The sequence below is a fragment of the Camarhynchus parvulus genome, chromosome 13 (genome assembly GCF_901933205.1).
Source record: "Camarhynchus parvulus chromosome 13, STF_HiC, whole genome shotgun sequence".
NCBI classification, from domain to species: domain Eukaryota; kingdom Metazoa; phylum Chordata; class Aves; order Passeriformes; family Thraupidae; genus Camarhynchus; species Camarhynchus parvulus.
Window position 1 is genome coordinate 13,436,391 of NC_044583.1, and position 20,036 is coordinate 13,456,426.

General features: G+C 42.1%; 1 protein-coding gene across 2 annotated transcripts in view; it reads left to right on the forward strand.

Moving 5' to 3' along the window:
* The window catches only part of SGCD (sarcoglycan delta), a 309,200-nt gene that overhangs the window by 91,782 nt on the left and 197,382 nt on the right, over nucleotides 1–20,036 (forward strand). For both annotated transcript variants that reach the window (XM_030957170.1, XM_030957171.1), the window contains exon 2: nucleotides 19,070–19,255. The gene's annotated coding sequence lies outside the window, so the exon portion shown is untranslated. The remainder of the gene's footprint in view (nucleotides 1–19,069; nucleotides 19,256–20,036) is intronic.

The following is a 20,036-nucleotide window of genomic DNA, read 5'->3' on the forward strand; positions in this document are numbered from 1 at the left end:
TGGGACCACCTTTTCTTTTTCATTTTGGGATATTCTGGTGGGCTTCACTTCAGTTGCATCATGAACAAGCAGAATATGTAGTGTTTTTTCTTTTATTTTTCCCTCATGTAAATTTTTTTTTTTAAGAAATCATTAAAACAGGAATGGCAATGACATCTTTTAATATGACTGGAGCTAAGCTCTCTGTTTATTTATCTAATGAAACTGAATTTTTCTGCAGAAAACTGCAGTTTTCTGTGTTCTCCTTCACAACACCAAGAGGCATTCTTTGAACTCCTCCCCATTTCCTTCTCCATTTCTATTTGGAAGTGCTCCTTATCTGCTTTTATCCTGCGAGGGAGGAATTTTTTGAGCCTGAAATGAAGAAGCAGCCCCTAAGGGGACTTTAATACAGAGAGGTTACAACTCAGACAATAATTTGGGTCAATTTAAATGGCATGTGGGTGTGGGTTTAAATAAATAGCTTTAACCTTTAGCTTACTGATGGAACTGAAAATAGATACAGGGTTGGGCATATAGGAAGAAATGTGCCATTGCTGCCAGCATTACTTTGAATAAATAGATCTCTCTTCAGGGCTGTCAAACCAGCACCTTTGCCAGTAAGAAGCAATAAGATATTTTTTCTTTTTCCTTTTCTATTTTTTAACCAACAGCCAAGTCTAAAAAGAGCTCTTACTCTTTTTTTCCTTTGGTAGTTTTGTATTCCCAGGCTTGCACTTTGCAATTTTCTTATATCACCTAGACTTTTAATAACATCATAGATCTTTGTGGCTATTAATTTGCCCAGTTACACCTATATGTAGACTTTTCCTAAGCAGTTATATCCTGAAGGCAGGAATTAGAGCATGTGTTGGTCTTACTCCATGTTTGCTGTGTTTCAGCCAGGAACTCTGTGAACTGCTTTTTCCCCACCTGTTATTTGTGGTTCAAGAAGTAGAGGAAAGCTCATGGAATTATTTTCTTGTTTTAGAGGCCAAAAAGTGGTGGACCTGCTCTAGTTTGATAATAGCCCTCTCTAGGCTGAGCTCTGTCCCTGCTGCCCAGGTAGTAGATGTGGAACAGGTATGAGCTCCTGTACTTTGCATCTTCAGGAGGACAGCAGAATTATGAGCAGAATTTGTCTACATGCATGTATCTGGTGAAGAAATGTTAACTTAATTGTTATTTTAAGCTCATACCAATATAAAAATCTGGTCCAGAGTATTGTAATGTGGCAGCTACTCAGTTGTCCACTAAGAGTTGATTTGAAGTCAAAATTTGCAGGCAGTTGGTGGGAGGGGAGGAGCATGTTGTTGCTTTATCTGAGGGGACTGAAAAACCTTTTGGAAACTCAAATGAAATAAAGAAACCCACAAAACAAATGTCATGGAATAATTTTCTTAATGCATCCAAGATGACGGGTGGTATTTTGGTCACTAAATAGCAGCGTTGTAAATGTTTGCTGCTGAATCCTACAGCCCTAACCCAGTCAGGCAGCTCAGTGCCCTTGCTCTTCCAAGCTGCAGCTGCATTTTCTTTTCAAAGATCAGTGGCATTAACAGCAGTGCAGGTCTCCCACCCTCTGTAAGGACAAAGCTCAGCAGCGTGGGAATTGCCTCTGTAAATAAGGTGCTGATAAAGAACTCCCAACTTTAGATCTTGTAAAGGCAGTGGGGTTTCTTGGAGGAGTGCAAAGCTATTTTGAGCTGCTGATTTGCTCATGGAGAATAAATGTGGGCATGATGAAATACGCAGATAATGTTTCATAGTAACCATCTGATAGCTAATAATGGTGAAGAAAAATAGAGTCGTAAGTTTGGCGTGGGCTGCAGTTTTAGCACCATTTCCTTCTGCAGGTTGTTACTACTGCCTGTACCTGCTGAGCTGCAGATATGTAGTTGCAAAGAGTGCCAAGGGCAAATAAATTCATTTTTTCCTTTTATTCCTGAACAGGTTGCTACCCCACTACAAACAGGTTGCAGCCTTGTGTTCTGTAAAATGTAATGCAGCATCAGCCCTGAGTAACTGCATCTCACCACGGAGTGCCACACTCTGTGGGGAGGTGTTTTGGCATACATTTCCATAATAAAATCCATAAATTCCACCCTAAATTTGCCTATGTGAAATATGGATCTCCTCGAGCCAGGTCTCATAAGCTCTTGGAGATCTATTTCACACCCAAGATAGCTCAGCTACCTTAGAAGGCATAAAATCAGCAGGATGGCTTCTGTGGTAGTGTTGGAAACAAAAAGATTTTAATAAAAGGCAAAATAACAAAACTCTTTACAGAGAAAAACCAAGCCAGGTGCAAAAGGTCCTTGCCCCTGATAAGCACAAAAAAATCACAAAAAAAAAATCACAAAAGTGATTTGTTTCTTCGTTCTCTTCTAGTAAATTGCTCAGGCTGGACTTTTGGCTCCTGTCCAACTGGCTATCCTTAAGTTTGAGGTGAAGTCTCCCAGGTCCTATGAGATGTCTTTTCACCTAATTTAGGAGAGAAACTTCTGGGGTTATTTCCTTTTTAGGGGGACAAAGGATAGTTTTGTCACTCCGTCAACAGGGGACACGTTCCTATACCTATGCAAACAGATTTGGAGTGATTCACTAATTTTGCAAGGAGCCTCTTTTGGAAGAACAGCACAGTTGGTCATGGGGTTGTGATTTCATATTTTGTGGGTGTGGGATGGGCTGTAGAGTTGCTGAGGTTGGGGGAGAAACTGCAGCAAGGTGCCACCAAGGACAAAAGCTCAATAGCTGAAGACCAGAGGGTCGGACCTGATTCCACAGCAGTGAGACCCTTCAGCATCAGTGGTAAGGACTGAAAGGAAGATGCTTGAGAGAGGTAGAGAAATTCTTCCTTTTCAGGTTATCTGGCTATTCTCTGGTGAATCAAGATGAGGAAGAAAACAGCCCAGGTGGTTCAATTGTTGTGTAACTGTTTGCAGAGGTTTCTCAAACTCTTCCCTGAAGCATCTGCTTTTGCTGCTGTCTGATTCAGCTTTATGCTCTAAACAGAGCACGTGTCTGATCTGCTATGGCAAATTTCAAATTCTGAATACCATACAGAATAATCCATAAGTAAACAGTGATATTCTCTGTAAGGTGTTCAGCTTCCAGGCCCTGGGCATTTTCATGGTATTACGTGCATCCCTTTGAAACTTCTACTCTGCTCATCTGTGGACTGCTCAAGGATGTGTCCGGCTAAGGAATGCTGGTCACTGTGAGCACTGAAGGCCAGTTGTTGTGTTACCAAAATCTGAAATTCCTGCATGAGGAATGGTCAGCAATATTGAACATGCCCCTAAACCTGTGAGGAGCTGCAGGGAGCAGTCTGCTGCCTGGGACTGTGTCCATGGCTGTGTGTGCACAGAGAGAGGGGGGCAGCCTGGCTGATAGACCCAACATTTTGGGTTACCTGTGCAGATTATAAAGGCAGATATCTGTGTGTGCAGCTGAAATGAGTTAGCACAAACAGCAGAAAAGGTGAATGTTGCAGAATGCCCTTGGGGGAGTGGAGCACCCTGCAGTGACAAAGCCTGTCCTGGCTGCACCGCCTGATGTGCAGGAATCAGCAGCAGCTCGCCCTCTGACACGGGGTTGGGATGGGAAGGGGGAGTCTGGGATGAAGATGTTGCTTATTCATGTAACAATTTGTGTCAAGTAGGCACTTTCTTGTTCGTTCCTTTTGATCTTTTTTACATACCCTAATTATGGATACAGTCTTGACAAAGATGATAAAGGGCCTCAGGGGTTATAAAACAGGAGGCAAGGTTAAGAAAATTATGTTTATATTCATTAGAATAGAAGAGATTAAGAGGGGTCGTGACCAAGGTGTACAAAATCCAAAAAGTATTGAAGGAAAAGTGGTGCCACCAGAATATTTAAGAGGAAAGCTGTGAAGACGGGGGTAAGTGGAGAGCAGCTGGCATTTTGATTGGAATTGGTTGTGGGACATTTTTTCAAGGGTGTTGCTCTTGGTGAGGAAGATTAACTTGTGCTGATCAGTGAGCTGTGGACAGACAACTTAGGACACAGATATGTTGTTGGCCAGAATTACAGGATACACCATGTAACTTCTTTTTGGAATGTCTTAGTGGGTTGGGTTTTGGCAGAGATTAGAAAGGGGTTCACCTTTGGAGCTTGTTTGGAATAATGAGCTGGGGTGCCAAATGTTGGAAGAGGGAAAGTTCCACGTTCTCATATTGAAAATCCTTTGTGCAAACTTATTAACTAAAGCAGTGCTGTGGAATAAAGGCTTTTGGGGGCTCTATGCACAAAGATAATTTTGGGGGAGTAGCACAGCAAAGAAAACTTTTCAGTATTGTGTGTTGGTACAAATGGGACAAACCAAAGATGTGTGGTCAAGAACACCACCAGTTGTGCAGCCACATAGGCTAAAATCAGAAGACATAGAGGCAAAATCAGTTATGGCTATAAAAGGTTATAAAATGACTTAAAACACACTGGAAGTAAGAGGAAGGCAGAAGTCCATCAGGAAGAAAGGGAAGCAAATAAATGGACTAGAAGAGAAGACAGAAATACAAAATGCCATTATTTTGCACTGCTCTTCACAGAAAGGTTAATAACTGTGTCAGATCTGTAACAGTGTTCCCTGTAAGAGGGCTTACGAGCAAAGGCAAGAACAAGATAAGGAGTATTTAGGTAACTGTGATATATTTGGGTCAACGTGGCCTTATGAAATGTACCCGCTGAATTATTTACAACTCTCAGAAGCTTGTGGAGAATAGGGCAATTGTCAGAATTCTGGAGGAAGGCAAACATAGTACCTGTCATCACAGAGGACACTACAAGGGAAACAGAGATTTGTAAATACCCAAGAAGATACAGAGCAAATTACCTGTGAGTGCATACCTGTGAGCAGCATGAAGTAACTGACATGCTTTAAGCCCAGAATAATCTGATCTCTTTTTCTGATTGTGTGACTAATACCCAAGAGAGGAGGAAAGCAAAAGCACTTTGTAGCCAGGAGTGTGATGTTCACGTGAGCATCACATTCTCATACCTGAGAGAAAGCTCAGAATTGTGACTGTCAAAGTTCTCAATCAGTGGATCACTAAATTTCTTTTAGCAGAGCTTCATATGCCCAGGTAGCAAGGATTTCACTGTGCAACTTAGTGTACACCTGGCTTTAACAAAGTCTGAAAAGAAGTATATTCATGTTTAACTCAGATGTTATTGGACATTTCAGCCATGGCCTGTGAGAAGTATCTGCCTTAATAATTTTGATCAGTTGTTTGAATGATGGACCAAAAAGTACATCTCCCAAGTGTGTGTGAGCCCCAATCATGAAAGATGAAACCCAGTTGCACATATGGAGTTGTTGTATAGGGACCAGTGCTTCAGGTGAGCTCAGAACCCTGAACTGAGGGGTGGCTGTGGTGACATGGTGTTCCCTAAGGATGTGGACAGCTTTGGAGGGAAGCAACAAAACCAGGTCTAGTACCCCTGTTATTAATCTGGGGTCTACAGTACTGAGAAAATGCTGCAGCTTTACTGAGTGGGCTCACGTGGGGAAGGGGACAGTACTGGCACATTCAGGATTGTTTCAGAGCAACTTCCTAAAACTTGAGTCATGGCCTCTTGTTACCAGACTCAAAACAGAAATCAGAAGACATAGAGGCAAATTTGGACAGTTGCCTTCATAACAGAACCAAAATTTCACAGTCTGCATGACATGGAGCAATTCATGCACTGGTAAATCCAGTTACAGTCCTGATTTAGAAAAACACTGAAGCATCTGCTTAAGTTTTTGTCTGACAGGTTTTAACAGGTGTTAAAAGCTCTGCCCTGAATGAATTACTTTGCTGAATTGAGACCCAATCAAGCATATGCTTGTGTTAGGAAAAGGATATATGCAGTGCATAAGTTCTCTGAAGGGGGGAGGAATATACATTAGGATATTTTTAAATGTCTATTTTTATGTGTGCTTTCTCTCAATGGAAATTGCATAGGCTGCAGTACCATCCTCTTTGCTCTCTCTCCAGCATCCCTTTCCCCAGTGCATTTACTATGAAAGAGCTTTGCCGTGGGCCACAGCCTGTATTGCAGGGGAGTATCACATGCTGAAAACTTACCTAACATCCTGCAGAAATGTGATGGGTGGGTGGAGGATGGGGAGCTAGAGGTAAGCCTTTAAAAACTTTTCCTAAAGATAATTCTTTTTAACCACTCCTCAGGCTTTTGCATAAAGATTGCAGAGTAGGCACTCCAGCAGCTTAGAGGAGCCCTGGATTTACGCTCTGTAATAAATGTATCCATAGGGTGCGGCGCTGTTGTAATGATAGCAAATGACAGTAAAATTAGGAGAATTAATAATGACCCAGCTGGAATAATTTAGCACTGTGATAAGTAAACTCTAACCTAATACTCAGCGTTCTGGCAGAACTATTTACAAAGCACATTGAATGCAGGAGTCTGAGGGGAATCTTCTATAGAAAACAAAGTGAAACCCTAATCACAAACAAATGCCATAGCATGTCATTAAGAGGATTAAGTGGCTTGAAATTGATGTCTAAGGCATTTTGGTTGATTGTTGCTAAAAATACCACATGCTTGACAATTATCTTCTGTTTGCCATCCTCTCTCCTGCTAGTAGTCTGTCATGCAGTATTATTCTTGTTTACCACCCTGCCTCATAGCAGGTCTTTGTCTGGGAGGTTTGCAGCTTCGTGCCACAGCTGATCTGGAATTCACAGTCTGATGTGTTGGCACTGGTTGGTGCCAGACCATTAATACCTTGATAGCAAGGGAGAGGCCAGGTTCAGCAAACACTTTGGCTGAAACCAAAGTGGAACAGCACAAAACTTCTGGAGTTAGTTTTTTCATTAAAAATGCTTGGGTTTTAGTTTGAAATACTGTATTTTCCCTAAGAAATATTTGTTACGTTAGGGTTAACAAAGTTATTAAAAAATTTAAATTTTAGTGAAGCATTTTACAAATAAATGAGTTTTATATAGACTTGAACTCATAATAGCTTTCTGAATAATTAGTATTTCTGAAACTTTGACCTTTGGTCTACGGTAGAAAGGTTTTAAAGGTAGAAAAATTTCTTACTTTGCCCTGCTTAGTGATTCTGAGCTATTACCTCATTGGTCTGTGCTTTGCTGAGAGGAAGAAGCTGCAGATGTATTTAGGCAAGTCAGATATTTCTGAGGGAAAGCCTGGAAAGTAGCATCGCTGTGTGTGAGTGAGTGTCACCATATGGAGCATTTCTGAGCTGCTCAGGCTGTCAGTGGAGGGAGTGTTGCACAAAACTCCCAGAGACACGACAGGAGCTGTGGTTGCTGCCATGGCTGTTGGATGTGTGTGAGCAGAGCAGGCAGCAGGGAAAGCTCCAGCTCTGATTTAAATCCAAGAATTAGTGGGAGCCTGGCACTACATGCCAGTGGCCATGGGAATTGTGCATGTGGAGCCTTCACCTGCAGCCCCCAGGATGTCCTGGATGTGGGCATGGACCAGCCCCAGCTCCAACCTGATTGAACATCCTCACTTGAAATATCACCCCATGTCATTCTGGGGGCGCTGAATTATCCTGTCAAAGAACACGTCTTCAGCATCGCTGGTTGTGGGTGTGAGCAAATTCTGCTGGCTTTGTCCACTTTCATGTCTTGTAGCCATGCAGTGCTGGGTTATCCTGAGCTGTGCTGCTTTTGTAGTCAGGGAAAATTGGCACTGAGGGATACTGGCGTGTCTGCCCTGTTGGCAAGAGGATCAATGTCCTGCATAATTTGAGAAAAGACAGAAGTCTCTTGTAGTGTGAGAGGTACACGTGGACAAAGAAACCTCAGGTTTTCAATTAGAAGTTTAGGGGTTTGATTTTTCTTTCCCCTGTATCAGTTTTATCATAATAATTATATCAACAACAACAATACTAATAAAAATAGCCCTCCTGAATCCAGCCATGTGAGATGGCAGTGTGAGATGCAGATATTTAAAGCCAGACTATTGTCCCCTAAGACTGAGGTTCAGACATTCCATGTTTCTGGGCTGCAGGCAGCTGCAGAAGAGTTGCAGGAAAAAAAATAAGGACAGCAAAGTTTTAAACTGTGGTTCAACCCATTCCTTCTCACTTAAGATGAGATGCCAAATCCACTGACCTACTGCCTCTCTTTCATGGATGCTTCTGCCCTTCCTTGGCAATATAATTACAGCATGGTTGGGAGTTCAGACTGTAATCTGGATGTAATCATCCTGTATTGAGGACGCCTGAATAAATAAATATTGATTGAAATCCTAGTTAGTGTCTCCATGAGCTCTGCCTCCTCAGGTTAACCTGTGCGCTCTGCAGACCTCAGTCAGAGAGGGTTTTTACCCACAGGGAAGATGAAGGTGACACAAGTCCATCCTGGCTCCTGCTGATGGCCACGGTGCTGCAGCTCTTTGGTGATCCTGCACCTGTTGGGAAAGTCACATATTTAATGGACAGGAAGGGAAGGTGTTTGCTTGGTGAGACATTGCCAAATGGAATTAGGATTTGTGTCTAGACAGCAATCAAAATTAGCCTTTCATCCTACATCAAGGTAATATACAAATTGTTCTGTAAGCATTAGTAAGTTAATTGTATTACTTTGAGGATGCATGCAAAATAAGCATTGAATATATTTGCTATAATGCAAATGGAAATGAAGCTAAAATATCAGCAAAGCTGGAGACTCCTCACTACTGGTTTTTCTTAACCCTCCTGTTCTGGCTGTGAGCTGGGTTATTTTGGGTCACTATTTCCCTTTTCTGTTGATTTAACCCAATGTAATTCTACATTCAGTGAGTATTTAGATGACCAGGTGAGATGCAATCTTCATAAATTACTAAGACCAGTGGAAGTCCCTCCCACTGCACAAAGGATTCTGGCTGCAGAGCAGTAAAGGAGCTTGCTCTGAGTCTCAATCAGCATCTTTATAAAGGAAAAAAAATCTAATCGTTTGAAAAAACTAAATGTAACAGACTATAAATGAAAGAAATGCAGTTGTATATCAGAGCAATCCATTAAACACACAACCTGCTGAGAGATGCTACAGTATCACTCATTCCTCTGTAAGTCAGTACATAAACTTGTTTTTAATTTTTTTGGCAGACTTATGAAGCCAATTATCCTGGTAATAAATATTCAGCTTTAATGGGCAAGTAAATAATTAATGTTATTGCCTTTGCAAATTTAGCTTTTCACTTATAAATTAACATAATTAAAATAGTAATGTTTCAGCACGCATTTTACCAGCCAAAATCTAAATCAAGCAATTAAAGTGTAGGTTTTTCACATCAAATGAGTTGAGTTTATAATGATACAAACTGTGGGCATAAATCTGCTTTTCATGGTCAGATTCATTATAGAAACATGAAGAAAAATTATTCTGCAGTAGATGTAATCAAGTATATTATTTGAAAAACCATTAATATATACTTTAACTACTTCTTGTTGTCCTTTCACAGTGAAATAGGAAGGGAAAGCACATTTTCCACGAGTCTCTGGCCCAGCAATAATTGCCTGGGTATAATTGTAATGGCCACTGTACAATGGCTGTCAGTGCATAGTGGCTGTCACAATCTCTTTGGATTGATTGGAAAACCACCATGCACAGTATGGATCTGAAAAGGAAAAAAATTACTCTGTAGCCATTAACTTAAAAAACTCCAGTCTGAGTTGCACAGACTGCAGATTTGATCACATACTTTTCCTCCCCTACTCATTGTTTTATATTTTTTGTGAGGAGAGTGTGCTGTCCTCCTGTCAATGTTCCAGCTTAGTGGGCAATCAGAGCAGAAAAGCTTTTCTTGCTAAGAGGAGATGGGTTAGTAGGAATGTGCAACTATTTCTACTCTGAATGCTGCTCAGAGCTGGTGAAATCCAGCCCTTTGGGTAGTTGATCCCCAGGAGCAAAGTGTGAGGCTGTAACTTCAAGCTGGCTCAAGAGTTCAGGAGGTTGCGTCAAAATTTCTGAATTTTCTTGTGAGAGGCAGTGAAACTCTATGGCTTCTGAAAATTAGAAGCTTCAGGGACATCAGACCGTAGGAACTTGAGCCTTTCTCATTTTGTTTTTAAACTGGGAATGTCGCAAGAGCATTTCAGTTTGTATGACTGGTGTCAGTTTTCGACTCTTAAAAAGACTACATTTTGTTAGAAATGGGAAAAGCTCAGAGGTGACTCTGACATTCATCTATAGACAAGGGCACACACAGATGAAAACTTGAAGTCTGAAAATTTGCTCAGAGAAGTCCTGATAGCTTGTACTGAGGACCCAGAGCTTTAGACATTTCTGGTCTTGCAGTCTCCACAGATTATAATTTATCATGGGCCGAGCAGTCTATTTATAGCTCCTCAAAATGTTTCTAAGAGCAGCATTTTGCAAGCTGCCAAAGGTTTGCAGATTTGTAATGAGGAGAATTCCTCGATGCACAGGCTTGCCCACATCCAAACCTGCTCATTGACATTTTTACAAGCTGTGATTTCATAGTCCTTTAGTGTCCTAGAACCCAAGGGGCAAATTTATCCCTGCAAAGGCCCACTGAAGTCACACCAAAGATGAATTCAAGTTAATGAATTTTATTTTAGTGGTGTTCAAACCATTTGCAGTGCTATGCAGATAGGCAGCTGTAGGCTTTTTGCAGTATCCAATTGTTTAAGCTTTAGTGGACTAAAAAAAAACCCTTTGAGCTGAATTTGTGCTAGTTGACTTAAATGCACACAGAACTGCAGGTGTGGTTTTGACAACAGTGTTATCTGGAGTTTTAGAAGCACCTTAAAAAGAAGAAAAGCACGCTAGGCTCTCATGCATGATATCTATGGGTCCATATTGCCAATGATATTTTAATTGGACACAATTATGTGCTGGTGTGATGAGCTGTGGGTGGGAGAGCAGCAATGTGAGGGCCTGATGGCACAGGCAGTTCTCTTGTAAGCACTGCTAACTCTGTGTGTCAGTGTGCACCTGTAGGAAATACAAATTTTTATCAGTGAAAAGGCTAATTTCTATCTCAAATGCTGCCCTGTTAGAAGTAGTTTTAATCTGTATTTAATTATTGTACTTTAGCCATGTCTAGGATTAGATGGGGTTGAGGTGCCCTGTATGGTTTCTTTGCCACTGGTGGCTAAATGAGGTTTTTCATGTCATGCCAAGCTCTGCCTGGGTTTGATGGCATATTTCTGGCTGGGCCTGGCCCTGGAGTCAGCAGGGCCATGTCTGACAAGAATCCAGCCTATTTTGTAACAAGGGTATTCTAAACTCCCTGAGGTTTGATGGTCCCCTTTTAGCTGGTTTGGTTTTCAGCACAAATCAAAGATTGCTCTGAGGCACCGGAGCACTGAAGGCAGTTCAGGCACTGCTGTTCAGGCTGGCTCTGCTGGGAACTGTATTTTTGCTCCTTTCCTTAGGATTTACAGCACTTTAAGGCAGAGTTTCCCCACGGAAGCACTGTGACACTGCCTTATTTTATGGGTGAGTTAGAGTATTGCAGGTATTTGCTGACTTTGTTGAAATCCAGCAAACCTCCTCTCTCTGAGAGCAGGCAGCAGGAGGTGTTTGCATGGGTGAACTGGAGATCTCTCCCATGTGGAGGCTGAAGAGGGATGTGTGTGTGTGTGTTTGGAGAGGAGGGAGAGCATTAAGGGAGTTGTGGTTTGCAATTGCAGGTGCACTGTAGTGGAAGGCCAGCTTCTGGGGCTTGCTTTCCTTTGTTTGTGGTCCTTTTTAACTTGCATCAGCTTCTCCACACTCATGACACTGTTCCTAGAAAGCTTCAGCATCCTCCCACAGCCCCAGGTCTGCTCTGGTCTGTTCCTGGCTCCCCAGTCCCTGCTCCCCTTTCCTCATTCGATGCCAGATCACATCCAGCCCTCTCCTGTGTCCTCCTGCTCTGTCCTTTCTGCTGAAATCAAGGCGCTCAAAGGCTCTAGGGCTTTTCCAGGCTTCTATGCTGGTTACCAGCTCAAATTTAGTTTCTTTCTCTTCAACTATGCAATCCGCATAGGAAAAAGGACATTTTGGAAGTCAGGCTGGTGTTTTTCAAGTTTTGTTGAATTTGATGCACTCTCCAGGCAGACAGATCTCTACACTGAGTGAGGGATCTTTCTGTGTCATTTATGGACTTTGTTGACTCCTGCCTTCCCTGGGTTGTAAAAGCTGCAGCAATGGGTGGGGACTTTGTAATTAACAAATTTATCCAAACTTTTCAAAGCTTGCAAAATGACCAAAACACAATTGTTTTTCCTAATACAACTGAAGCTGGCTTAAAGCATCAAAGGAGAAGCACATTCTCAGGAAATGCAGCAGAGTGTGATGCTATTAAAAAGTGTGGCTTTTAAAATCAAAAGTTTGGAAATAATAGCCGGAATTTATAATGGAAAACCCTGTTCAGATTCTGGCTTGACACTTGGCTGAGAGCTGTGTGTCCTCCAGGTGCCACAGAATCCAATATATTTGTATTTTCTCTAACATTTGGGGTACCAGCTTATCCCACTATGTTCCAAAGAGATAAACAATAACATTACAGGGTTATGTGACTTTGGAGATAAGTGACTTAAGCCAAGGATGGAGGATTTTCTTAGCATAACATTGAATAGTAGATGGAAGTATATGCATTTCCTTATTAATTTTCCAACAGGATATGAGTTAGAATTGGCAGTGACATAAACCAAAAATCTCTGAACAGTGACAGATCAGGACAGCAAAGGCAGTTGTTACTTCTGACCATTGTTAGTGCAGCTCACTGGTTCCAGTGAGAGTAGAGTGCAGCCAGTGCCAGAAAGGTTGGGAAGTTTTATCCGAGGACAGTCTTTTCAATTAAATTTTTTAAAAAAGAAAAATTAAATTAATTAAGAAAAAAAAAAGGGGAGAAAAATAAGAAAAAAAGGCAAAGCACATCTGAAGAAGATACAAAGAAGTCAGTTTTGGATGGCATAATAGAAATTTGCTGAGTTCAAATGAGATTAAAGTTAATAGTGGTCAAGTTAATACCTTTGATAGAGAATTATAGTATGTGTATGAAAAGTTTATGCTCTAATGTCCTGACCCTGCTTACTTTGCTTGGGTAGAAGTTTTTGTTGGGATGGATCAAAAAATGTTTTTTCTCTGCTTAGTGTAATTCTGTGTTGCTGCACAAGTTGATAAATTTTGTTTCCTTTGGGTCAGCTGAGGTTTTCACAGCACATCCCACCTCTGCAGTGCTGTGATTGCAGAGTGGAGCCCTCGCCCTGGGAACTCCCTGGCAGAGGTGTGTGAATATGTGAACCACTGGAGGAGAGGGGGAAGCTGGAAAAGTGATACTCTGTCCCAACTTCTGCAAAACATCTGTCCCTGGCTCAGTGTTAAAGGCATGAAGAGTATAGAGGAAAATAAAAGCAATGACTTGGCCTTACCAATGAGTTAAGGACTCTGCCATCCTAAATTTGGAAATGAAGCTTTTTAGTGAGCTGCAGAACAAGGTGATGTTGATGCTGTGCACTTGGGGCTGGAGAAACTTGTTTCAAATTTGTGATGAAGAGACCTGCTTGTACCAGTAACTGTGAGAGGGAGATCTGTAGCTTAACTGTGACACTGAGATGAGGGGCAGGATTGTTCCCTTGTTTGATTCCCATTTCAGGTTAGAGGAAGAGGAAATCCACTTAGATCTTGTTCCATCAGTGAAGGTTGTATCACCCAGCTGCTTCTGGTACAAACCTGTCAGCTCTTGTTGGGAGAAGTGGCTTCATTTCATTGCTCGATTATTTTGATGATCTGTCTGGTTAAATGGAAGCTGGTTGCTACTCACCACTGAAGTGAGTTCAGAATTGCTTTTTCCCCCCCAACAAATGTGCTTCCAACCCTTTGAAAGCATTATTTGACAAGGACATATGCATTGCAGTAACTTCATCATTGCTTTCAATTGAACTGGCAGAAGAAACAATAATCTCCTGAAAGAGCTTCAGTACAAGGGCAGATGTAAACATCTAAGGGGCCCAAGAGATCTTATTTTATAGTCTAAGCAGACTGTAATAGTAGGAGTAATAATAATAAAAACACTTAATAGTGTAATGCAGCTTTGGCAGCTGGAGAGTTAGACAGTAACCTGAAACTTAATGCTTTTGAACTTGGGAAGCAGCTTTGGTTAAAACCAAATGCCTGTTGAAGAAAGGAGTTTATATTATTTCAAATTGGGAGTATTTCCATGGCATTTCTTGGGTTCATCTTCAGAAAGTATTTACTTATGTGCAACAGCAGCAAAACCTGTTCCGTGTCATAGCATTTTCTAACACAGCAAGATATTAATTACACTCTTGAACCTGGTAATGTAACATTGATGCTATTATGATGGGAATAGTTCCTTCAACAAGGGTGATTAACCACTTATTCCTTTTTCCTGGATACCATTAGTTTGTACTGGATAACAAAAATCAATGCTGATCTTCAGCAGCATCACAGTATTCTATTGTATTAATCCCAGTCAACATATTCTTCATTTTATTATTACCTGCATCCTTTAATAGGGTTTATTTCCCATCACACCACCAGCCCCCCACCAAATTTCTAATGCTGGATATTACCACTTGAATTGCAGCTCTCCTGTTTCACTATTTGTTTTGTTGGCAGGGAAGGGGGGAAAAAAAGCCTCCAAACAGCTGAGTGCCAGTAGTGCTGATGACTTCTGTTTTATTTATGTTTTGCACTGAGCCATGGTGAATGATAAAGTGTGTCTGGGACACGGCTGTGGGCAACACTCTTGAGTGTTATAGTTGGAAATCTGCCAGAGTTGCATTGCTACCAATTTTTTACCACTAGCCTTCTGGAAGGAAAGATTCAAAGTCTCGTTTTATTCCCTTCTTCACCCGTGTCACCTTTGCAGTAAATTAATGTGAGATCTTCAGCAGAGATGGAGCTGACGTGGTGAGCTGCTGCTCCCACAGCTTCCCCTGGGACTGGAGCTGTGAGGAGTCAGGAGCATCCTTGGGGATAGCAGAGAGCTTGGCTTGGAGCTGGAGCCTGTGGTGGGGTTGTGCTGATGCTGCCCTGCAGCTCAGCAGGAAACTCTGAGCTTGATCCTGAGGAAAAAGCAGAAAGCAGCAGTTGTTCCCTGCTCAGCTGTGTGGGGACCGTGTCCGAGGCTGTAATTAGCAGATATACCTGCTAATGAATTGGTGTAATCCCCTGCCGTGTTCAGAGTCTGCTGGGGGATCTCTTTTCCTGCCTTGCAGAGGTAGGTGACCTTGCTAAATACTTAGCAGTAAAAATGTGTTTTCCCTTGCCTCTTTCACAGCCTTTCTTCTGCCTCTGCCACTGGAGCTCTTCTTTATTAATTGAAAATACTTACTCAAGTTTAGTTTCAGGGAAGGAGGGAAGTTAGAAGATTATACATGAACATGTTCCATATGTGTCATATAAATCTACGTGAATGCACACACATATGGAATCCTGATTTCTTAATGGCCACGCTAGCAATAAAAACAAAAGGAATTTAATATTTAAGCAAGGAGTTATGTTTTCAATTATTTTTCAGTCACCAGCCACTTAAAATATTTAATCTTTTCTCCGCCCAACTAATTTATTCAATTGCAATTAGGTAGATTGTAATTAATATTTGATGAGACAAACTAATACTAATTTGCATATCTACTACACTGTCATATTTGCTCACAGATGTGTTGTTTAGCTCCCAGATATCTCTTTTTTGCCCTTGCTGAAGTTGCAGATGCTCATCAATGTTGCCACAAGGCCCAGGCTGCACCTTAAGCTGTATGACACACAAATTTAAGGATGAGTGTGCTGGGTCAGAGGAGGGTCCAGCCAGCTCCTGTCTTCACCCTGACAGGGATCAATAGTTGATGCCTAAAGACGAGAATTAAGAACAGGGCAAAGGTACAGCAAGGCTTCCTGAGAGACAGAAAGTCTCCCAGACTTCATTGATTTGTGGCCTGGAAACATCCCAAGATAGAAATGGTGTCTTCAAATTTAATATTTGAGCTTCTCTGTTACGTCTAAAGTATATAGTTATTTTGTATAATTCATGCTTTCCATCAGCAAAGGACTGAGATTCCTCCAAGGGAAACACTCTTTTTTTACTGGAAAAATGTCTTGTCTGCCTTTTCTGATTAATGAGAACATCCATATGCTGGCTTTTGTGAGTGGAAGACGGATCTGATACCACTTAACTATGTTAACTGAATGTAAAAATCTGAAGTGGTGGGATAATGAAAGTAATTTGCAGTTTGTCGGCGTGTTCCCTCTGATCAAAGGGAGTGGGGGAGCACAGCAACTTAGAAACAGCACAACCAGACTGTGGGGTTTCTATGAGATGGGGCATTTTTTGCAAGTTTAGACTTGGTTTTGTTTCAGGTAGGAACAGTGCCACCTCCTACAACAAGTGCAGGCTTAAGTGGATGATTTCTGTGTCAGGGATCTTATGGATTTGGGTTGGAAGGGGTCTTAAAGACCATCTACTCCCACCTCCTGCCATGGGCAGCTTCAACTGTCCCAGGTTGCTCCAAGCCCTGTCCAGCCTGGCTATGGACATTGCCAGGGATGGGAAGCCACAGCTTCTGTGGGCACCCTGTTCTCACTGTCTGGGAGCTCCTGAGGCTCTGGGCTTGGCAAGAGCTGCCCAAAGCCAAGGAGGTCCAAGAAGCATCTTGGCAGCTCTGTGATGAGATCTCTGAGGCTGTGAGAGGGAAACCTGCTGGACACTGAGCATCAGGTCAGGACTGACCTACTAAATGTGAAGGGCTTTTTCTGCAAAACTCTGCAGGTTTGGGCAACGCAAATGGCATGCATTCCTTTTTTTTTTTTTTTTAAACTATATTTTTTCTTCTTTTTTTCCCTTGTATGGTTCTGAGCCAACACAAATTATAGCTCATGAGGGTTTCCATGCATTTATCTTCTGTAGCTTTTTTACTTTATTGCTGACTAGGATGGTCCCTGGCCTGGCTCCCTGCCTCTGTACTGTGTGATGTGCATCAGCAGAGTGTGGAGGAAGCACACTGCCTTCAGACTGGAGCATCCAGACTTGGCTGCTCCCTGGAAACCTGGCCATTGATTTAATTTCACTAAGTTGCCCCATCTCAGTTATATCACAAGAGATGGGAATTGTGCACACTCACTGCATTTTGTCATGAATAAAGTTGTTTTCACCTCCTGTTACTTCTCCTTCACATTGCTAGATATTCATTGGCAAACTGTACTAAACAGGAACATTCAGAACCCCACCTTTCCCAGCCTGAGCCCAGGCCCCTGCACTCAGGTTTCAGTGATGCTCTGGTCCTCTTGCTGTTACTTCCTCTACTCAGCTGATGCTCTGGTTAATGCACAGAAATGTAGCACTGATTTTCTTTAGTGACTATTCTGTGTTACAATTTACGAGTAGAAGTGAAAAAGTAATTGTAGCTGTGGTCTCCAGAGATAAAATCCCTTAAAAGCAGTAGAATTAGGTCTTACTGCTGCCTGCAGATCAAACTAGTGCAGCATCAGCCATTCCTGTGCCCATAAGTCACTCAGCAGCCATTTCAGTTGGCAGTCTGATTTTTCATGGTTGGCCTGGAAGAGGAGAGGAACTGAAGGTCCACTTCTGTCCTTCATGTCTGAGTTCAAGAGTGGCAGGAGTTCTGCAAATGTGTACAGCAGTCACAGGGTTTAGGTCTGCCACCCTGACTTCTGCTGTGGGTGTCCTGCAAGGTGTTGTGGAGCCTTGGAGCCTTTAGGTGTGTATGGAACATATGAGGTCCAGTAAAGTAATTAGTGCTAAATAAAGTAAATTTATTTGATTGTTTTGATCTGTGTGACTATGAATGCTGTGTGGATTTCAACAAAAAAAAAGGAAAAACCCATTATGTGCATTTATGTGTGTGTGTGTGTGTGTGTGTGTATATATATATATATGTAAGGCAGTATGATGCTAACTTCCAGTATGCACAATTTCATGTGCTGCTTGCTGAAATCTTCCTTGCAAGCCCAAAACCTAATGTGTTTTCTGGATAGGTGTAAGCTGTTTGTGGGTTCAGGGTTTCTTGTGAAGGTGTAATGGGATTTTGTGGTACTTGGAGCTGTCATGGGCTTTCCCCTCCTTTTTTACAAGAGGGAAACCTCTTGTATATCTCTGGTGTTTTTTCCTTTTGCTTTTTAGAAAATTCCTAGGCAAAGTCAGAGTATCTTCATGGCTTCTGAGTTGATCTTAGAAAAGCATCTCTGGGTGTGGTTTAAGGATGTGAGCCACGGATATATCTGACACAGGGAGCTCAGATGCTGCTCTTTCCTCAGTCCTCACCTGTTGTGTGCTGCTGTACCCAGTTTTGCTTCACAGGCTGTATTATCTGGGTGGGGGAAGGATGATCCTTTGAGTGTTTCCCATCTGCCAGGGCTTAGGGATGAGCATTTGCATTTCCCAGTGCTGCTCTGAGGTTTCTGCTTGCTGGGAGTGCTGCCTCCATCACTGTCTCTCACCTGGTGTCTGCAGCGAGGCCCCACATCCCTGCTCAGTGCCAGGGTCTGACCTCTTGGGAGCTCTGAGCGCCTCTAGCAGTGACAGTGGGCTAGAAAATGTGGTGATTCTGAGCCCCCTGCTCCCAGAAAACCCCAGGACATTTCCTAGTCTCTGACAATTGCGTTGGAGGCAGAACTTTGGGAACTGTGGCGTGTTGGGCTGGCAGTCACGACTCCCCATCTGCTGTGAGCTCCTAAGCTTTGAATTTCTTGAGTAAGAGCCATTTTATTGTGCAGAGTATTAAGACTGAGGTGATGTCTCTGCTTTTAATATGAAAGTCCTGTTATTCTTCAGAAATGCCATAATGAATTAAAATATTCCCTATGGAGAAGTGCATTACTTACTTTTGTGTTACAATATTGGACTGGAATAAAAAGCAGCCAGGCTGTCATTCTTTTCCTGGTCTAGGGACACTATAAAAGTACTCCAAAGCAAGAATAGCTTTGCACCACATTTCTTGAATTCAATGATTGCCCTCTGAAGGTGCCACACATGATGGATTGTCACAGACTCTCTGTCCTGCCTTGACATTTCATTCCTATCCAATGTTGTCTTGTGTTCTGCTCTGAATCTGCCAAACAACTGACCCTAGAATTTAATGCCACACCTTCTTCTCTTTTCTTTTTCTGAGCAGCATCCTCTGCAGCTGAGGCTCTGAAATACTGGAGGACACTGCATCTTCCTCAGGGACACGGGCAAGGGAGAGCTGGAGCCTCTGGGGGGCTTGGACAGGAATTGTGGTTGCTGGTCGCCTGAGGAACTTACCTTCACCCCAATGTTGCTCTGAAAGGAGTCGTGTCCAACAGTCAGGTTTGGTAAGGTATGTATTTTTTCCCCTGCTCTTGCATTTTTACTCTTTTCTGAATATCTACATGTGGGGAAAGCAGAGCATTAGCAGCCTTTGAGTTTATTGCTGTATTCATGGCATGCTCATACTGTGTCTGTAAATAAGCTTTGCTCTCCCTGAATTTAGAAAGTGTTCACCAGGAGTGAAGTGTTTTTATTGTCTTGGGCTTGAGGGGGTGTCTGCTCATGTGAAGTTCTTTATTGAACGAAATGCTTGCTGATGGTTGTATGTTGCTGCTGGTGATGGATACTTGGTGATAGGAATCTGTGTTTTGAAAATCCCACTTGTTGTGTTTCACTAATGACTGTAATTCTGAGGGTCAGAGATGGGGAAAATAAAACAAGATGAAGTAGCCCATTTGTAATTCAGCCCTGTGCTTTTCTTTGTGCTTTGAATATTCTCACTGTGTGCAAAGGATGGAAATACCACTACCAATTTCCTGTATAATTGTATTCCCCCTTTGTTGTGTAGCACTTAAAATTTTTGTCTGTGTGAGTGTTCTCATACTGACACAAATGTTGCCCTGGCTGTGCTGGAACTGTAGCAAGGCAATATGCAACCATTTTCTAACAAAAAACTGAAGGCCAGGGTGTATTGTTAATGAAGATCGTGCTAGATGAGATTTTAGGGTAATACAGTCTCTATTGCTTCTTTTACATGGGTCAAGTTATTTCTGTGAGGGCAAAGTTTTCTGAGTAAAAAAACCACCAAAAAGCAGATTTAAAGCAATGGTTCCAAGATCTCAGTAGAGTGG